We start from the raw sequence: 21,158 nt of genomic DNA on the forward strand, positions 1-21,158 counted from the left end.
CGGTGGCTTCTCTTATTGCGGAGCACGGGCTCTAGATGCATGGGCTTCAGTAGTTGTGGCTCGCAGGCTCTGGAGCACAGGCTTAGTAGTTGTGGCACACAGGTTTAGTTGCTCTGTGGCATGTGGGATCTTCCCGGACCAGGGCTCGAACCCGTGTCCGCTGCACTGGCGGGCGGATTCTTAACCGCTACACCACCAGGGAAGCCCTCAAATCATTTTTCAGAATTCGTTTTGTCCATCTCTTTTGATCATGCTTGGACCCAGTCAAAAGAGTACAAAAGTACTGACATTCTCAAATGCTCAGTGTTGCTAGCCTACAGTAGGCTGGTAGTTTTTTTAAAGTGGGCAGGAAGGTTTCTTGTTTCCCAGTACCTCTTGCCAACTTACTACTATATCTGCCTTTTAATTTGCTATAGAACATGATAAAAATTGATAAAATTTTTTTCTACTTTTGGACTCAGTTGTACTTATTTATATTTGAAATATTTTGGGTTTCTATTGTAGCTTTCCTTTCAGTTTTTAAGAAATTTAGCATATGTTTTCATCCATTATCATGAATGAATGTCAAGTTGTAAGAAAAAATAAATAGTTGTGAAGGCAGAAGAACTAGTTCTAGGCATGGCAAACATCCGTATTTTCTTTCGTCTCATTTATCTAAAATTATTACAGCGTAACTCTTCTTAGCTCTGTCCATCTCCACTAAGGTCTTATAAAGTAACTCTGCTCTACTCTACTCTGATTTAACTTTGCGTGGTTATCTGAAATCAGATCACTTTGGTATATGGGCTGTTCCGTTAAGTATGCCAGGCCCAGTAGTTTGTAGTGTTCAGGTCAGACTTTAGGTGTTCACGTTGCACAAAAAAATTGCAGAGCTTGTTTTGTGTGATATAGCTTTGTTTTCTGTGTGGTTCTACATACTGATGAATGTAGGGTTGGGATGGAGAAGGACTTAAACTAACTCCTTTTTCTCTTCCTTGCCAGTGTCTTTTTTCAGGCAATGGGAGGCAAGGGAGAAAGAAATTAAAAATTGGGAGCATGCAGAGAGAGGTTGAGGAGGAAGCAAAATAAGGTGTGGCTTTTGCAAGTCAATAATGTAGAAAGGTTTTTGTGATGCTCAGTGTGAAGCATAGCCAAAGGCCAGGAGTCACCATTTTTGGAGGTGATTTAACACTCCCCTTACCAATTTGATATTAGAGAGGTTTTCCTCTTCTCCTTTAAGTAGTGCAATTATTGTAAGACCCAGAATAGTTCTGAACTGTAAATTAAATCTAAACACTCTTTACCTCTCTTAATTAACTTTTCCCCCCAATTTCATGCTTCTTGTTTTTCTTTCCCTTTTTTTTTTCCCTTTAAGAAGACATGAGGTATCTCCACCTCCTCCGCTTCCCCATCTGTCCTTTTCCTCTTGGCTGAAAGAGAGATGTTTTTTACTTTATATTTATTTTAATTAATGGATTTGAATCGCAAGTAGTGAAACAGTTGATGTTCATCTTCAAGAGGCAGTGAAAGGGAAAATCATCCTCTTTAACTTAGCAGAAAAGAACTGGATGTTCATTGCTGGTGCCTACCTGAAAAATGGCTGTGAAAGGGGCAGAGGAGGGTTCCAGAATTCTCTGTCCTTGCAAGGAATAGGCACCATAGCCCAGAATCAAGGGAAGTGGGAAAACTCTTGAGAATGAAATCATACTTTCTTGGGAAATACCTTTCTCAAGGGATGCTTAGTAAATATTGCTTGATGATTTGTGGTCCATTGATTTAGGATCAAATTCCCTAGGAACAAAATATCAGGGTGCAATTCAATTGCTTGAACAATCTGATTAATAAAATCCACCATAAGTTTATCATCTTCTCCTTTTCAGTTGGGCAAGGCGAACAATAACTTTTTTAAAAAATCTGCTCCCTTGAGTGTTCACCTTAGAATACGTCCTGAGACATTTGACTGACTTGAAATAAATAGGGACAGTATTACATGTGTTTTTTTGGAGGAGTAAAATGCTACTAATCAAAGCCTTTTGAAAATAAGCAAACAAACTAAAAACCTTGTCCAACTAGATGCTCTGTTACAGCATTTAGAGGAAGCCTGAGAAATGACGGTACAATTTGAATATGGAAAGCAGGAATCAAGGAAGAAAGAACAACAGACTGACAGGATACCAGTTCTACTCCTGGTTCTAGCAACCCAGTGTATGACTTTGGGTAAGTCATTTCACTTCTTGGAACCTTGGTTCTCTTATTTATAAAATGAATAATTTAGTCTAGATGATTTACTACTTTTCTTCCAGCTTAAAAAAAAAAACTTATGAATCTAAAATATTATGTAAAATTAAGTAGTATAATTTTATCCTGTGAAATACTGAAGAGCATCACAAAAGACACTTTTTAAAATGTATTTTTAAAAACAGCATGCGACGAGAACACTCAGTAACATGCATACAGTGATACCTGATTTCTCCTTTGTGTCTGTGTTGTCTGCCTAAAGTAGATTATCTTGACATTTCCTGAATATAAATTATTGAATAAAATGAGCAAGAGCTCTTGTTTAATATAAGGTTTACCGTTGTTAAGTTTCCATAGTATTTTTTTTTTTTTTTTTTTTTTTTTTTTTTGCGGTATGCGGGCCTCTCACTGTTGTGGCCTCTCCCGTTGCGGAGCACAGGCTCAGGACGCGCAGGCCCAGCGGCCATGGCTCACGGACCCAGCCGCTCCGCAGCATGTGGGATCTTCCCGGACTGGGGCACGAACCTGTGTCCCCTGCATCGACAGGCAGACTCTCAACCACTGCGCCACCAGGGAAGCCCTCCATAGTATTTTTTAAGGAAAACTTTTTTTTTTCATTCTAAGCATATATTGTGCAACAAGAGTGCCCTGTATTGCTACCAGGAAAAGCAAAACATGCCTTGAGTTAACTACTCATTTAAACCAGACCTGCTGAGGTAATTGACAACCAACATCATAGCTCTAGAAATTCCCCTAAGGTAGCAGAGCTTTAGTTTAATTAGGTAATTAGCTGTGTTCAGCCTATAATGAACGCACAAGCAATTAGCAATGAATTTGGGCTGCTAAAACCTATTTTTCCTCTTCTGTGTTCTTTTGCTTTCATTAACAACTCTAACTACTGAACAATTTATCTCTTCACACTAACAATCAACTTTATTATCATCAAACTCTTTGCAAGCGATAAAGCAATGAGACCTGAAGTTGGTTGCACAACATTAAGTGATTATGTTAAGTAATGCCATTTATTTGCCTAGCCATCCTGCTGTTATATTATGTCAGACAAATAGAGCTTTTAAAAGAAGTGCACACTACTTGATTTTGATGATTGCTTTATTTGTCAAACCCAAGCAACTAGTAAGAGATGTACCTTAATTTAGAGTTCTTTCTCGTTGGCTTTCAGCAAACTTGAATAAAAGGAAACAGTTCCATAAATCTACCAAAAGCAAAACCCTCAAAAAACAACTTGTTTTGTATGTGTGTATATGGCTTGAAGAGTCTTATGTTTGGAAGGGCTTGAGATAGAATTCAGTAAATGAAAGCCTTCACTTGGCCATCTTTTCCTGTTTGGGGACAGATTTTAGTCTCATGGATGGCAGAAGGAATCATTATGGTTTTCCTCACATTCCTCCACTGTAAGTCTTTCCCATCCAAAATGGCAGAAAGGAAAAGGAAGAAGAGAGGGGAGTGACAAAGGGATGAGAGGGAGCTTTCTGATGTGGGAGAGCAGAAGTTACCAAAGAGGTGGAGGTCATGTTCCGAAGACTTACTAAGTGTTAATGTCAAGAAGACATTTCTGTTGTTCTGGTTCTAGGCATGTAAACTGAAATACTTCATTATATTTCAGTCAGAAATGGGTTTTGAAAAACGGACATTTTAAGTTTCTATGGGCACATTGTACGTCTACAAAGAGATATGATTTGTCATAATTAGAAACCAATCTGATTCTGTTAGAATTTATAGAGTCCCTAATATACAGAGTGTTCTTATAAAGATGCTGTTCTGCTTATTAATAATCTAAAAAGATTTGGGGGAGTTAAACCCAATGTTAGAAAATTAGCTAGCCAGTTAATAGCAGTTTAGGAATTAATTGAAGAAATATATTGCTTACTATTTAAGTAGAATTAAAAATGTATAAACAGAATTTTTCTTCTGATTGGAATATGAACATTGGCTTATAATTTCTTATCTTGAAGCGTCCCATCTGGCTGGTCTTAGAAATATTTTTCCCCCGGCAATAACTAGCAATTAGAGTTTCAGAAATGCCAATTTTAATCAAAACTCTCATTTCCAAAATAGAAAAACTTTTGTGAACTATATAAAGACTCTTCGTTTTATTCAATTGACTGTTTTGAAAAAGTAATTTAAATAATTCAGAGCCAGAATTAAGATGTTCCAGAAATGCTTAGAAAATAGTGCAAATCCTTCCAATTATGGTCATTTTTAGTCTTACCATGGGCGCAGTAATTTCACTGGCATTAATGTTTTTAATCATTTAAATATCAACTTTATAGGAGTTAAATCATGTAAAAGCAGGGTTTCTCAACTTCGACATCATTGACATTTTGGATTGACTAATTCTTCGTTGTTGGAGCTGTCCTGTGCATTGTAGGATGCTTAGAAACATCCCTGGCCTCTACCTTCTAGATGACAGTAGCACCAATTGCCCCCCACTTCACCCCCATTGTGATAACCATATATATCTCCAGATATTGGCTGGGGGGGGCAAAATTACCCCTGGTTGATAATCAATAATATAGAATAAGACCTTGGCAACTTCTTTCTTTAAAGGTATTTCAATATTAAAAAAAAATAAGTGTGTTGAATTTGGATGTCTAGGTAGTCTTTAGTCAGTGAAGTCTTAATAGAGATAGAACAAATGAATCAGAGCTTTGCTGACCTCCAGTTTGGAGTGGTTTTGGGGGGCACTGGAAGAACACTCCTGCTCCCAAATTCCTCTTGACTTTCCCTAATGGCTTGCTATAGGGTTGGTAGTTTGCATTCTTAGAAATTTGTTCTTTCTGTCAAAATGCAAATATTCCTGAGAGGAGCATCCCTTTACACTAAAACTGAAAGTTTAGTTTTTAGCTAAATACTAGTATGTTATTAACATATATCTACTTTTTTACTTATGACAAGGTCCTTCAGGAAAAGGACCCAGAAGAAAATTACCTGGGGAATTGAGAGTTAGTGGGTGAATGGGAAGCAAACATCATGTGTGGGAAAAGGAATGATTAGAGGGACGTGGAAAACACTAAAAAAAGATCTTCTAGATCACATTTTTAGTGGGTCAGCCTGAGTTGCTCTTGCCATGTTTCAGTGTTTGTTTTTTTCCTACTACTCCCTGTATCTTTAAATTCCATTCTTTTTTTTTTTTTTTAAGCAGCAAAGACTCTATTGTAAAGTATTGTAAAGTATTGTGTTGGCCAAAATGTTCATTTGGGTTTTTCGTAAGATGTTATGGAAAAATATGAACAAACTTTTTGGCCAATCCAATAGTTGTTTTTTTGTGTACTTTCTTTGCCTCTCTGTGTTGGGTATCCCAGGTTAATTTTTTAAAGTTATGAGTAAATCTGAAAGTCTAGAGAAACATTGACTAGATTACCTGACATTTAAACCTATCATCCACGCTGATGGAAGAGGTGTGAATGATATCGAGCCTGCTTTTCCTCCATTGTTGTCTGGCATTGTTGCCAGTCAGTGACTGGCAGTTTCAGGCCTATAAGAGGGCTTCCTGGACCTTCTAGCATCACTCAGTGGGTACCATAAGGGATGGCACTGCTTGTGGAACTCACAACCCCTCATAAGTAGATGCTCAGGCTATATTCAATTTAAAAAAGTTTCTGAAGATTAAAATAATGGTCCATTAAAAGGAACTGTCTAAAACATAGGAGACATGGAGATCTGATGACAAGCATGCTGAAGACTGTTCCAGGATATTTTCATAAATGCCTTAGTAGCTTCCACACTGAGTTTCCATGTAGTTACAGGATTTCAGTTACTCAGAGTGGGTTTTTGTCTGGTTGACTTTTTTTTTTTTAATGGAATTACTGTTTCATGGCACTCAGACTAAGACCAAACCTTTAAGTATAGGTTCTGTTTATTTTTCTTTTTTCTATCCAGTGTCAGTTGCCTTTTCATTTCCTGATTTCTTCCTAAGATGAGGGAGCCAAAATAGATCACAGCTAGATTTAGACAACAGGCATCTCCTTCACAGGGACCTTCGCAGAGTCTGATTTATTTATGACCATTTCACTGCTCACCATGTAAAGTTATGGACTCCTTGACTAATTACTGATCTTATACCTTCTAGTGGTTAACCCAACTTGTATTCAAAAGTCCAGTTGAACATCAAAGTAAAATAAAATATTTTTTCTTGTTTGTTTCACCAGTTCTTGCTATAGTTTAACATTCTGCATTTGACCTTACTATTTTTTTTAGATTCTTTGCCTCAAACTGGACTAAATGGCTCCTCTTTTTTAGTTTTGACTTACACATATTATATAAGCAGTTGTCTTAATATTATACCTGACTGATAAATTTCACATTTATCCCTTTCAGCATAATTTTTCCAATTTAGTATTATGTTTTTACCTTTATTCTCTCAACTCAGATTCTCCCACAAGCTTTCACATGAAGATAGTGTTTTATTATTGATAATAGTAACAGTAGTACCCTAATACTGATGGCCATATATGTTCACCTTTTAATAATTTGCTTTAGCCTTTTGTCTTCTTAAAAATGTAGGAATCTATGAAAATGATCTCAATCCTGCTTTCAAATATTGAGTTTTCTTGTTCCCCTTAAGGTTGTTGTTGTTTTAACAATATCAGACAGACATATGCGTTTCCAATTCTAATAGATACACATTACTTCACAGAGTGGTACTTACAGATAAGGTAGAAACACTGAATAGAAGTTTAAATTGTTCCAAAGAAATAGTAACTAGGAAAAAAATCTTTAATGATTTTTGAATTCACATTATGTTTACTTAAATTACCTTTTTTTCTTTATTGTTAGCTACCCTGGCCCTTATTTATTCAGACAGACGTTTGTAACCAACCACCAATAAAAAAAGGTGAATAGAAATCATGTACTGAATATGAAAACTGCTGATCTAAACTAAGTAAATCCATTTTAGCCATGTCCAGGACAGTCAGAATCATGCTATACTGTTCTTAGATTATATTTCTCTAAACATACACAGTGTGTATTACAGGAATTATCTGGTGGCATCAACAGAACAGTCATGAAATACCATAAACCGGAACAAGTGGTCTCTTACTATCTTGAAACTCCATAGATTTTGCAGCAATTCCCTAAACGATATTACTGATAAAAAGTACTTTACTTAATAAATTGTTGACCAAAAAAACTTCCTACAAACGTTTTAGAAGACATCTCTGGACGGATATATTTGTTTTAAAATTTTGCAGAAATGAACCTGCACTATTTAGTTCCTTGAAAAACTCCTGCTTTGGGCTGTGCGTCTTACTGGGGTTGATGAATATGGTCACCAAACTTATAAGAGGTAAAGTGACAGAAGCCCACTCCGCCACCCCCCTCCCCTCAGCTCAGGCAGACTGTGGGGATCCAAGATGGTGCTCCCTGGGCCATTTCCTCACTATTGTGGGCAGGGATGGGAGAGGGAATTCATGTATTGGATTACACATTTCTTGAGGACAAAGACTACATCTAATTAACATATTTTTAGCAGAATCCAGGATAATGCCATGAATATCTTAACATGTGTTAGTGACTGAGAGGCTTATTCCTTTTGCACTCTTTCAAGCAGGCACATTCTGGAATATACTCCTGGAAGAGATGGTAATTGGGGAATGTTCTGGGGAAATGAGGACAGCACTGCAGCAGGAAAGAAAATCTGGTGCAGAGATACTGATTTAATGTATAATATGCCCAAGTGATGGAAGGATGGATTCTGAATGGCTTTCCTCTTTCTATTAAAAAAGGGTGGGGGGAAGATAAATAATCTGATGGCACTATCACTCCCCTCCTCTCCTTTCCCTGGTAAGGGTCTGTCTTAGGAAGCACATCTGACCCTGGATGTAGACACTGACTAAGAAGAGAGCATCTTGCCCCATGTGTGTTACTGCCTACGGGATGAGCTTTACCCGAGGCCTGGAAAGGGTCCTAGGAAGAGATTGCCTCTGCCTCACATCTTCTGCTGGTCCTTTGGGTTCCACAGGTAAGCCGGGCGCTTTCCTGGGCCCCTCTACTGGTTAGTCAGGTGGTCTGGGAAGGCTGCTGTGGAATGGCCAGCAGTGGATGCTGAGGGAATTGAGCCCAGTCATGACAACTTTGATTCCGTGAGAGATTTTGAACTAGAGGGAATTATCTACTTAGTTCTTATTCTACCTTTAAAAGAGAGTTAGGTGGGGCTTCCCTGGTGGCGCAGTCGTTGAGAGTCCGCCTGCCAATGCAGGGGACACGGGTTCGTGCCCCGGTCCGGGAAGATCCCACATGCCGCGGAACGGCTGGGCCCGTGAGCCATGGCCGCTGAGCCTGCGTGTCCGGAGCCTGTGCTCTGCAACGGGAGAGGCCACAACGGTGAGAGGCCCGCATACCACAAAAAAAAAAAAAAAAAAAAAAAAAAAAAAGAGTTAGGTGAAGTGCCAAAAAGTATTACCATGGAAATAAGCACATTAATCACCGTGGAGACCTCAGAAGCTCTCAGGTTTCAGTTATCACACATCTTCAGAGCTGGGTGTGATTTGGGAAGATAAGCACCCTGGGATTGCTTTTGGTACGAGAAAGCAGTTTGGGGACAAACTGCCTAACAATTCTCCTTCAATGTTCTGCAAATGAACTTGGTTGTGCTGTTACTGTGGTCTGTGCCACCCTTTCCACCTTCCCTCTACTTAGTGCTCCCTTTACACACACCCAGAAATGCTCACTTTATCTCACATTTCTTATCTCCCATTTCTTATGTATTTGGCACATTTCTTCTGGAAACCCTCTTCTTGTTTTGGTTTTGGTGCCAGTATTCTCTCCTGACCTTGAGTCTTTGCTGCTTCTGGATCCCCTTCACGCTTCCTCTCCTCTGCTCAGTCCTTAAATGCTGCTGTTTGGTCCGGAGGGCCTTTCTTGTCCTCTCCTGTTCTTTACCTCTTCCTCCTTAACCTAATGTGGTTAATCTTTTTTCCTCCCATCACATTTCAGTGTTCCGTAAACTCCAATTCCTATGCATGGACCCCCCCTGATTTTTGAAATGAATCCCTATAAGAATATAAGTGCTAAGTCATTCCTCCAGCTTTCATTAAAAAACAGTTTTGTGAAAGTACTGTACTATGTGGAGAGAGAGTAGGGGGCATACATTTCTGCTGGTGGGGAGATTATAATCTACCTTGAAACAGGACACAGAGGGGCTAGAATGAGAACAGAAACAGGCTATGGGGATTTGTGTAGCATCATTACATATTAATAAAGACAAGTAGAGGCTCACAAAATACATGGAAGTCAACCCTAAGCAAGATGTGTTAGAAGAAGCTTTTCTGAGGCTGTGCAGCTTAACCTCCACTAAAGAATTGGGAGCAACTTGATAGAAAGGAGAGAGCAGAGGACTCCAGTGGAAAAACATGATGCAAAGGCTTAGCCCGTATTCTCCCACTTGTGCTTCTACGGAAGAGTCACACATTTTTCTGTTGGCCTTGTGTGCATTGTGTAGCCCATAGAGGCACAGTCTGGGTTACTTAATGGCATTCTCTGCAATATCCTGGTAATCCTGCCTAAACTTTCCCACCAGAGCGTGTCCTCTTTTATGGCCTCTCCCCTGATACAGTCAACAGTCTGTGTTCTCTCCCTCTCAGACATTTGTTCTCCTGCTCGGGAAAGCCCACAGCTACGCGCTGCAGCTGAAAGCCAGGGACAGGCTGCAAGTCCCTAGTCGACACGTTTTATTTTTAAACGTGCAAAACGGACTTTAGGTAATGGTGCAGATTTTTGCTCTAAAGCTAAAACAAAGAGAATTTAATTCCTAAATGAACAGTATTAGTGAAAATAAATTTTCCATTTAGCCATAATCCCACTGTACGACTTAGTCTATGGTGAAGAATGTAGGAAGCCTGGTGGATGCAACTATTTTGGCCCTTTGGCATCTGGCTTCTCATTATTTAATTCACAAAGTACACTTCATACTGAAATGTTTATTTTGTCTGAGAAGAAAAATCTTTTTGGTATTTCTTACTGGTTGTGGAATTTTCACATTTTAGCACGTGACTGTTGTAGTATGTTAAAATTGCATTGGTACAGCAAGAAATGCTGTTGGTGGAGATAATAGATTTTTGTAGCACCAGTCTTCTTGGTACTTCTGGATGTAGGATTTGGAACTCTGCTTAGATTTCAGCAGGGGTGAGGGGAGAGGTTAAAGAGGAATCATTTCACACAATGAAGGTGGTGAAAGAGATGCTCAGGGAGCAAAGAAAAGGGCCTTGTAGACTTTTAAAAGTTACTGATTTTACTCTTACCAAGTTGCTTTTGAAATAAAGAGGCAGTCCTTGTATATAGCAGCTCCCTGGAGGTCAGAAGAAAGATGAAGTAATGGTGTATTTGTCAGAAACAGTAATAGAGAATTTTGTTTTATGATTCTGATTCATAGTCTGGTAGTTCATGCTTTCTAATAATAGCTTATACTTAGAAATTTTGTTCTTTAAATTGCTTAGATAATCTCAACGACAACAGGCTTTCTCATTTACATGCTTCATTTACCTGGTATTATCGGGGAATGGAGTTCTCACAAGAAAATTTGCTAGAAAATCCGCTAAAAACAAAAAACCTATTAGTTCTGAGTTACTGGAAACTCAGAACTTTCCACCATTGACTTGGTCGTTCATTCATTCAGTGAATGTGTATTAAACACCCTCTCCATGCATTAGGTACATGTCTATGGGTGAGTGATATAATAGTGACAAGACAGGCAAGATTCCTGTTTGCAAGGAACTTACTCTAAAAGAGGGGAATAAACAATAGAAAGAAAACAAAGGAACAAGATAATTTCAAAATGCCCCAAGTACTGGGATAAAAATAACGTAGTGAATGTGACTGGATGACTACTTTAGTCTGGGAACAAATCTACTTGCTGAATGTAGCATTTGAGCTGGACCTAAAAGACAAGAAGGATCCAGATCCAGTTAAGATCTGGGTAAACATTCCAGGAAGAGGTTTTAAGGCAGGAATAAGCTTGGTAGCTTGAATAAACTAGTTTTGGGGGCATGCTAATTTTTAGGGTATACTAAAGATAATTTTTTAATTATCTTAATAATAGGAGATAATTCATACCTCCTATCCTTTAGATCCTCTCTTTTCCTGGTGTTATTCTTTTTTCTGTTGACTATCTCAGAATAGTGGGTCATCCCCAGAGAACCCTCCATCCCTTTGGTGATGGTATAGCCTAGGAAGAACCAAAGCAGATAGGCAAATTTGTTGTTATCAGTAGACTCCACTTACACACACATTACAAATAGGGATGGGGCAGCAAAGAGGAGGCTGTGGGCTCATAGGGTGCTAACCTGTATGGACCCCACTTCTTCCTCCTTGCCTGGATTTTAAAGTTCAGCACCCAGATGTGGATCCAGATGCTTGGGATTAACATCTTCCACCTCCTCTCTCCTCCATCTCCACATGCCAAAGTGAACTCATTCTGGTTATTTGTCCCAAGTTGTTAACAGTTAAGATGAGTAGACCCATGCAAACTGTTTGTTTCATTATATCATGCACTTAGACTATGAGTAGATATAGCCTTGACTAGATATAGACTCTCTCCTAGATTTTTATTTTCCTCTGGTTTATTAAAGGTGGCTGTTACTATGAAAACATTTTAAAAGAACCTGGATGACTTGAGGAGTATCACATTTTAATCCATGGAAAGTGAGCAAATTTATTCCAAAATTCACTGGCATTTTCCAGTGAAGGTTAGTGGATCAAAGGTATTCAAAACTTTGTCCAAGATCTTTGGTATGTGGTGAACATTTAGGCATTGCCCACAGCTAAGATTTCTTCAGTATTTTAGAAAAGCAATCAGTTTTTCTGCTTGGTTCAGATGCTAATGTGTAATTCAGTTGTAATGTTCATACCCTGGACCTGACTCTTTTTATTTTTATTTTTTTTTGCGGTACGCGGGCCTCTCACCATTGTGGCCTCTCCCATTGCAGAGCACAGGCTCCAGACGCGCAGGCTTAGCGGCCATGGCTCAGGGGCCCAGCCGCTCCGCGACATGTGGGATCTTCCCGGACCGCGGCACGAACCCGTGTCCCCTGCATCAGCAGGCGGAGTCTCAACCACTGCGCCACCAGGGAAGCCCCTGACTTTTTTTGATGGTGCTGCCAGAATATTAGTTGATAAAAGAACAGATCAGTCAAGGAAGTGTGTATGAGTGAGTCAGTGAAGATAAATGATCTTTTATTGTGAAAATAGTATCTAGTCACTGTTTCACAACTGAGTCTCCCTCTCTTTCACACCCACTAGTCAAGCTTCTCTTCTATTTAATATTCAACATAAAATAGTTCAGCTCTCTGGGGGCCCTGGGACTTCCCCAGTGCCACAGGTTGTGATGTGTCTTTTCACACATCTAGGCTGGGGAAACCCCACACTGGGCAAAGAGCCAATTTTAGACCCAGCAGCTCATTAAGAAGATTCAGAATCTAAGGAACCACAGAGTGACAATTATAGGAAGGAGACATATATAGGGAAATACTACCTAAAGCTGGCAGTCTGACCAAGTTAACAATCATCTCAATATCTTAGAAAAAAAACAGACTTACAGACTGAGAGAACAAACTTATGGTTACCAGGGGGAAGGGTTGGGGAGAGGGATAGTTAGGAAGTTTGGGATTGACATGTACACACTGCTATATTTAAAATGGATAACCAACAGGGAACTCTGTTCAATATTATGTTACAACCTAAATGGGAAAATAATTTGAAAACGAGAATATACATGTATATGTATAACTGAAAAAAAGAGAACAAAACCAACCAACCAATCAACCAAACAAACAAAATATCTTAGAGGAAGGGGGATCAGTGAATGAGGCAGTATGGAAATTGGATAAAGATGTTAGTTCACATATGTGGAAGGGAATTGTATGAGTAACAATTTTGCGGAGAAGATAAGGTCATTTATTTTATTTTTTTATATAATACATAACTTTTAAGTGTAGTCATCATGATGTATGTTAGGTATTTAGAACTTACTCATCTTTCTTTTTTTGAATTTTATTATATTTATTTTTTTATACAGCAGGTTCTTATTAGTCATCAATTTTATACACATCAGTGTATACATGTCAATCCCAATCTCCCAATTCATCACCCCCGCCCCCGCCACTTTACCCCTTGGTGTCCATGTATTTGTGCTCTACATCTGTGTCTCAGTTTCTGCCCTGCAAACTTGTTCATCTGTACCATTTTTCTAGGCTCCACATGTATGCGTTAATATACGATATTTGTTTTTCTCTTTCTGACTCACTTCACTCTGTATGACAGTCTCTAGATCCATCCACGTCTCAACAAATGACCCAATTTTGTTCCTTTTTATGGCTGAGTAATATTCCATTGTATATATGTACCACGACTTCTTTATCCATTCGTCTGTCGATGGGCATTTAGGTTGCTTCCATGACCTGGCTATTGTAAATAGTGCTGCACTGAACATTGTGGTGCCTGTATCTTTTTGAAATATGGTTTTCTTTGGGTATATGCCTAGTAGTGGGATTGCTGGATCATATGGTAATTCTATTTTTAGTTTTTTAAGGAACCTCCATACTGTTCTCCATAGTGGCTGTATCAATTTACATTGCCACCAACAGTACAAGAGGGTTCCCTTTTCTCAACACCCTCTCCAGCATTTGTTGTTTGTAGATTTTCGGATGATGCCCATTGTAACTGGTGTGAGGTGATACCTCATTGTAGTTTTGATTTGCATTTCTCTAATAATTGGTGATGTTGAGCAGCTTTTCACGTGCTTCTTGGCCATCTGTATGTCTTCTTTGGAGAAATGTCTATTTGGTCTTCTGCCTATTTTGGGATTGGGTTGTTTGTTTTTTTAATATTGAGCTGCATGAGCTGTTTATCTATTTTGGATATTAATCCTTTGTCAGTTGCTTCATTTGCAAATATTTTCTCCCATTCTGAGGGTTGTCTTTTCGTCTTGTTTATGGTTTCCTTTGCTGTGCAAAAGCTTTTCAGTTTCATTAGGTCCCATTTGTTTATTTTTGTTTTTATTTACATTACTCTAGGAGGTGGATCAAAAAAGATCTTGCTGTGATTTATGTCAAAGAGTGTTCTTCCTTTGTTTTCCTCTAAGAGTTTTATAGTGTCTGGTCTTACATTTAGGTCTCGAATCCATTTTAAGTTTATTTTTGTGTATGGTGTTAGGGAGTGTTCTTATTTCATTCTTTTACATGTAGCTGTCCAGTTTTCCCAGCACCACTTACTGAAGAGACTGTCTTTTCTCCATTGTATATCCTTGCCTCCTTTGTCATAGATTAGTTGACCATAGGTGTGTGGGTTTATCTTTGAGCTTTCTATCTTGTTCCATTGATCTATATTTCTGTTTTTGTGCCAGTACCATATTGTCCTGATTACTGTAGCTTTGTAATATAGTCTGAAGTCAGGGAGTCTGATTCCTCCAGTGCCGTTTTTTTCCTTCAAGACTGCTTTGGCTATTCGGGGTCTTTTGTGTCTCCATACAAATTTTAAGATTTTTTGTTCTAGCTCTGTAAAAAATGGCATTCGTAATTTGATAGGAATTGCATTGAATCTGTAGATTGCTTTGGGTAGTATAGTTATTTTCACAATATTGATTCTTCCAATCCAAGAACATGATATATGTCTCCATCTGTTGGTATCATCTTTAATTTCTTTCATCAGTATCTTATAGTTTTCTGCATACAAGTCTTTTGTCTCCCTAGGTATTTTATTCTTTTTGTTGCAATGGTAAATGAGAGTGTTTCCTTAATTTCTCTTTCAGATTTTTCATCATTAGTATATACGAATGCAAGAGATTTCTGTGCATTAATTTTGTATCCTGCAACTTTACCAGATTCATTGATTGGTTCTAGTAGTTTTCTGGTGGCATCTTTAGGATTCTCTGTGTATAGCATCATGTCGTCTGCAAACAGTGACAGTTTTACTTTTTCTTTTCCAATTTGTATTCCTTTTGTTTGTTTTTCTTCTCTGATTGTCATGGCTAGGGCTTCCAAAACTATGTTGAATAATAATGGTGAGAGTGGACATCCTTATCTTGTTCCTGATCTTAGAGGAAATGCTTTCAGTTTTTTACCATTGAGAATGATGTTTCCTGTGGGTTTGTCGTATATGGCCTTTATTATGTTGAGGTAGATTCCCTCTATTCCCACTTTCTGGAGAGTTTTTATTATAAATGGGTGTTGAATTTTGTCAAAAGCCTTTTCTGCATCTATTGAGATGATCATATGGTTTTTCTTCAATTTGTTCATATGGTGTATCACATTGATTGATTTGCGTATATTGAAGAAGCCTTGCATCCCTGGGATAAATCCCACTTGAGCATAGTGTATGATCCTTTTAATATGTTGTTGGATTCTGTTTGCTAGTATTTTGTTGAGGATTTTCCATCTATATTCATCAGTGATATTGGTCTGTAATTTTCTTTTGTTGTAGTATCTTTGTCTGGTTTTGGTATCAGGGTGATGGTGACCTCATAGAATGAGTTTGGGAGTGTTCCTTGCTCTGCAATATTTTGGAAGAGTTTGAGAAGGATGGGTGTTAGCTCTTCTCTAAACGTTTGATAGAATTCACATGTGAAGCCATCTGGTCCTGAAGTTTTGTTTGTTGGAAGATTTTTAATCACAGTTTCAGTTTCATTCCTTGTGATTGGTCTGTTCATATTTTCTATTTCCTCCTGGTTCAGTCTTGGAAGGTTATACCTTTCTAAGAACTTGTCCATTTCTTCCAGGTTGTCCATTTTATTGGCATAGAGTTGCTTGTAGTAGTCTCTTAGGATGCTTTGTATTTCTGCGGTGTCTGTTGTAACTGCTCCTTTTTCATTTCTAATTTTATTGATTTGAGTCCTCTCCGTCTTTTTCTTGATGAGTCTGGCTAATGGTTTATCAATTTTGTTTATCTTCTCAAAGAACCAGCTTTTAGTTTTATTGATCTTTGCTATTGTTTCTTTGTTTCTATTTCATTTATTTCTGTTCTGATCTTTATGATTTCTTTCCTTCTGCTAACTTTGGGTTATGTTTGTTCTTTCTCTAGTTCCTTTAGATGTAAGGTTAGATCGTTTATATGAGATTTTTCTTGTTTCTTGAGGTAGGGTTGTATAGCTATAAACTTCCCTGTTAGAACTGCTTTTGCTACATCCCATAGGTTTTGGATTGTTGTGTTTTCTTTTTTTTTTTAACTAAATTTATTTATTTTCTGTTATTTATTTTTCGCTGAGTTGTGCCCCCGTTACTGCACATGGGCCTTCCCTAGCTGCAACGAGTGGGGGGGGGGGCACTCTCCGCTGTGGTGCGCATGCTTCCCACTGTGGTGGCCTCCCCCGCCACGGAGCACGGGCTCTATGTGTGCAGGCTTCATTAGTTGTGGCTCGTGGCCTCCAGAGCGCATCCCTAGTAGTTGTAGCGCATGGGCTCAGCTGCTCCGCTGCATGTAGTAACCTCCCCGACCAGGGCCCAAACCCACGTCCCCTGCATCGGCCGGCGGACTCCCAACCACTGCGCCACCAGGGAAACCCCGTCATGTTTTCTTGTAATTTGTCTCTAGGTATTTTTTGATTTCCTCTTTGATTTATTCAGTGATCTCTTGGTTATTTAGTAACGCATTGTTTAGGCTCCATGTGTTTTGTGTTTTTTACGTTTTTTTCCCTGTAGTTGATTTCTCGTCTCATAGTGTTGTGGTCAGAAAAGATGCTTGATATGATTTCAATTTTCTTAAATTTACTGAGGCTTGATTTGTGACCCAAGATGTGATCTATCCTGGAGAATGTTCCATGCGCACTTGAGAAGAAAGTGTAATCTGCTATTTTTAGATGGAATGTCCTATAAGTATCAATTAAATCTATCTGGTCTATTGTGTCATTTAAAGCTAGTGTTTCCTTATTAATTTTCTGTTTGGATGATCTGTCCATTGGTGTAAGTGAGGTGTTAAAGTCCCTCACTATTACTATGTTACTGTCGATTTCCTCTTTTATAGCTGTTAGCCATTGCCTTATATATTGAGGTGCTCCTATGTTGGGTGCATATATATTTATAATTGTTATATCTTCTTCTTGGATTGATCCCTTGATCATTATGTAGTGTCCTTCCTTGTCTCTTGTAACATTCTTTATTTTAAAGTCTTTTTTATCTGATATGAAGATTGCTACTCCAGCTTCCTTTTGATTTCCATTTGCATGGAATATCTTTTTCCATCCCCTCACTTTCAGTCTGTATGTGCCCCTAGGTCTGAAGTGGGTCTCTTGTAGACAGCAGAAATATGGGTCTTGTTTTTGTATCCATTCAGTAAGCCTGTGTCTTTTGGTTGGAGCATTTAATCCATTCATGTTTAAGGTAATTATCGATATGTATGTTCCTATGACCATTTTCTTCATTGTTTTGGGTTTGTTTTTGTAGGTCCTTTTCTTGTCTTGTGTTTCCCACTTAGAGAAGTTCCTTTAGCGTTTGTTGTAGAGCTGCTTTGGTAGTGCTGAATTCTCTTAGCTTTTGCTTGTCTGTAAAACTTTTGATTTCTCCATCAAATCTGAATGAGATCCTTGCTGGGTAGAGTAATCTTGGTTGTAGGTTCTTCTCTTTCATCACTTTAAGTATAGCATGCCACTCCCTTCTGGCTTGTAGAGTTTCTGCTGGGAAATCAGCCGTTAACCTTATGGGAGTTCCCTTATATGTTATTTGTTGTTTTTCCCTTGCTGCTTTCAATAATTTTTCTTTGCCTTTAATTTTTGCCAGTTTGATTACTTTGTGTCTCGGCGTGTTTCTCCTTGGGTTTATCCTGTATGGGACTCTCTGCACTTCCTGGACTTGGGTGGCTATTTCCTTTCCCATGTTAGGGAAGTTTTCGACTATAATCTCTTCAAATATTTTCTTGGGTCCTTTCTCTCTTCTCCTTCTGGGACTCCTATAATGCGAATGTTGTTGCGTTTAATGTTGTCCCAGAGGTCTCTTAGGCTGTCTTCATTTCTTTTCATTCTTTTTTCTTTAGTCTGTTCCGCAGCAGTGAATTCCACTCTTCTGTCTTCCAGGTCACTTATCCGTTCTTTTGCCTCAGTTATTCTCCTATTGATTCCTTCTAGTGTAGTTTTCATTTCAGTTATTGTATTGTTCATCTCTGTTTGTTTGTTCTTTAATTCTTCTAGGTCTTTGTTAAACCTTTCTTGCATCTTCTCAATCTTTGCCTCCATTGTTTTTCCGAGGTCCTGGATCATCTTCACTATCATTATTCTGAATTCTTTTTCTGGAAGGTTGCCTATGTCACTTCATTTAGTTGTTTTTCTGGGGTTTTATCTTGTTCCTTCATCTGGTATATAGCCCTCTGCCTTTTCATCTTGTCTGTCTTTCTGTGAATGTGGTTTTTGTTCCACAGGCTGCAGAATTGTAGTTCTTCTTACTTCTGCTCAGGTCATTTATTTTAAATGACCCAAAGAGATGGTATATGATCTGTGAGGTAAAATCAGTCTCAGAATTCATGGTCACATCACTTGGGAACAAAACCCAAGTCTAACTGTGGAAGGAGCTCTTGAAAATCATCTGGTTTTTTTCTGGCCCCAGCTGCAGAAATGTCTCTCAAGGGCTTGCTGACTGATGGTCACTCGACTTCCATCGAGCCCTTGTGGTGCTGGAGTGCCCGCTGTTGGCCATATGTGGGTGAGGCCATCATCCCTTGCTGGAAAGTAAAGTTTGTAAGAAACTTCTCCATGTCAAGATGAAACTTCATTCCTCTCGTTGGCAGCCAGAGTTCTTCCTTTGACATACAACATGTTTTCTGTCGACCCATTCCAAAAATATTTGAAGACAATTAACCATCCTATAACTTCTAAGTTTTCTCTTCTGCATACTAAGCATATCAGATACTTCATTTCTCCTTATGTTTCTCTCAGTGTTCTAGTCACTGTCAGTCTTTTTCTGGACTGACTTAGTTTATGGAGGTCCTTCATGAAACGCAGGGCTGGGAATGGAACATAATCCTCTGGATGGGGTCACTCACTCCAGATTAAGACTGTTTGCCTTTTTATGGCACATAATGTGATCTGTCTTGGTGAATAATCTATGTGAGATTAAGAAGAATGTGTATTTTGCTGTTATTGGATGAAATAATCTATAGATGTCTGTTACATCCAGGTGATTGATGGTGTTATGGAGTTCAACTATGTTTTTCTGCCTGCTGGATCTGTCCATTTCTGATAGAGGGGTGTTGAAGTTTCCAATAGTGATAGTGGGTTTATCTGTTTCTCCTTGCTCAGTTCTTGCTTCATGTAGCTTGATATTCTGTTGTTACGAATATACATGTTAAAGATTGTTATGTCTTCTTGGAGAATTGACCCCTTTATTAAATGTAATGCTCTACTTTATCTCTGCTTACTTTCGTTGCTTTGAAGTCTGCTCTGCCTGAAATTAATATAGCTATTCCTGCTTTCTTCCTTTTTTTTAACCATTCATTCATTCATTCATTCATTCATTTATTTATTTATCTATTTATTTTTTAACGTCTTTATTGGAGTATAATTGCTTTACAATGGTGTGTTAGTTTCTGCTTTATAACAAAGTGAATCAGTTATACATATACATATGTTCCCATATCTCTTCCCTCTTGCATCTCCCTCCCTCCCACCCTCCCTATACCAGCCCTCTAGGTGGTCACAAAACACCGAGCTGGTCTCCCTGTGCTGTGCAGCTGCTTCCCACTAGCTATCTATTTTACGTTTGGTAGTGTTTATATGTCCATGCCACTCTCTCACTTTGTCACAGCTTACCCTTCCCCCTCCCCATATCCTCAAGTCCATTCTCTAGTAGGTCTGTGTCTTTATTCCCATCTTGCCCCGAGGTTCTTCATGACCTTTTTTTTTTTTTTCTTAGATTCCATATATATGTGTTAGCATACGGTATTTGTCTTACTCTTTCTGACTTACTTCACTCTGTATGACAGACTCTAGGTCCATCCCCCTCACTACAAATAACTCAATTTTGTTTCTTTTTATGGCTGAGTAATATTCCATTGTATATATGTGCCACATCTAATTTATCCATTCATCTGTTAATGGAAACTTAGGTTGCTTCCATGTCCTGGCTATTGTAAATAGAGCTGCAATGAACATTTTGGTACATGACTCTTTTTGAATTATGGTTTTCTCAGGGTATATGCCCAGTAGTGGGATTGCTGGGTCGTATGGTAGTTCTATTTGTAGTTTTTTAAGGAACCTCCATACTGTTCTCCATAGTGCCTCTATCAATATACATTCCCACCAACAGTGCAAGAGGGTTCCCTTTTCTCCACACCCTCTCCAGCATTTATTGTTTGTAGATTTTTTGATGATGGCCATTCTGACTGGTGTGAGATGATATCTCATTGTAGTTTTGATTTGCGTTTCTCTAATGATTAATGGTGTTGAGCATTCTTTTATGTGTTTGTTGGCAATCTGTATATCTTCTTTGGAGAAATGTCTGTTTAGGTGTTCTGCCCATTTTTGGATTGGGTTGTTTGTTTTTTTGATATTGAGTTGCATGAGCTGCTTGTAAATTTTGGAGATTAATCCTTTGTCAGTTGCTTCATTTGCAAATATTTTCTCCCATTCTGAGGGTTGTCTTTTCATCTTGTTTATGGTTTCCTTTGCTGTGCAAAAACTTTTAAGTTTCATTAGGTCCCATTTGTTTATTCTGCTTTCTTTTGATTAGTGTTAGCATGGTATATTTTTCTCCATCCATTTACTTTTTTTTTTTTTTTTTTTTTGCGGTACACAGGCCTCTTACTGTTGTGGCCTCTCCCGTTGTGGAGCACAGGCTCTGGACGCATAGGCTCCGCGGCCATGGCTCACGGGCCCAGCCGCTCCGTGGCATGTGGGATCTTCCCGGACCGGGGCACGAACCCGCGTCGTCTGTGTCAGCAGGCAGACTCTCAACCACTGCGCCACCAGGGAAGCCCCATCCATTTACTTTTAATTTGTATATGTCTTT

At 38.7% G+C, this 21,158-nt stretch overlaps 1 long non-coding RNA gene across 9 annotated transcripts in view; it reads left to right on the forward strand.

Annotated features, from left to right (window-relative positions):
* LOC307175547 overlaps positions 1-21,158 on the forward strand; it is a 407,817-nt gene that overhangs the window by 3,895 nt on the left and 382,764 nt on the right. For 8 of the 9 annotated variants that reach the window (XR_013824358.1, XR_013824359.1, XR_013824360.1 and 5 more), the window contains one exon: positions 2,067-2,196. This is a non-coding gene — a long non-coding RNA (uncharacterized lncRNA). Of the gene's footprint in view, positions 1-2,066; positions 2,197-8,027; positions 8,201-21,158 lie in introns of all 9 variants that reach the window. The other variant, XR_013824357.1, reaches the window with a different exon arrangement.

Source organism: Stenella coeruleoalba, assembly GCF_951394435.1.
Source record: "Stenella coeruleoalba genome assembly, chromosome: 16".
Taxonomy (NCBI): domain Eukaryota; kingdom Metazoa; phylum Chordata; class Mammalia; order Artiodactyla; family Delphinidae; genus Stenella; species Stenella coeruleoalba.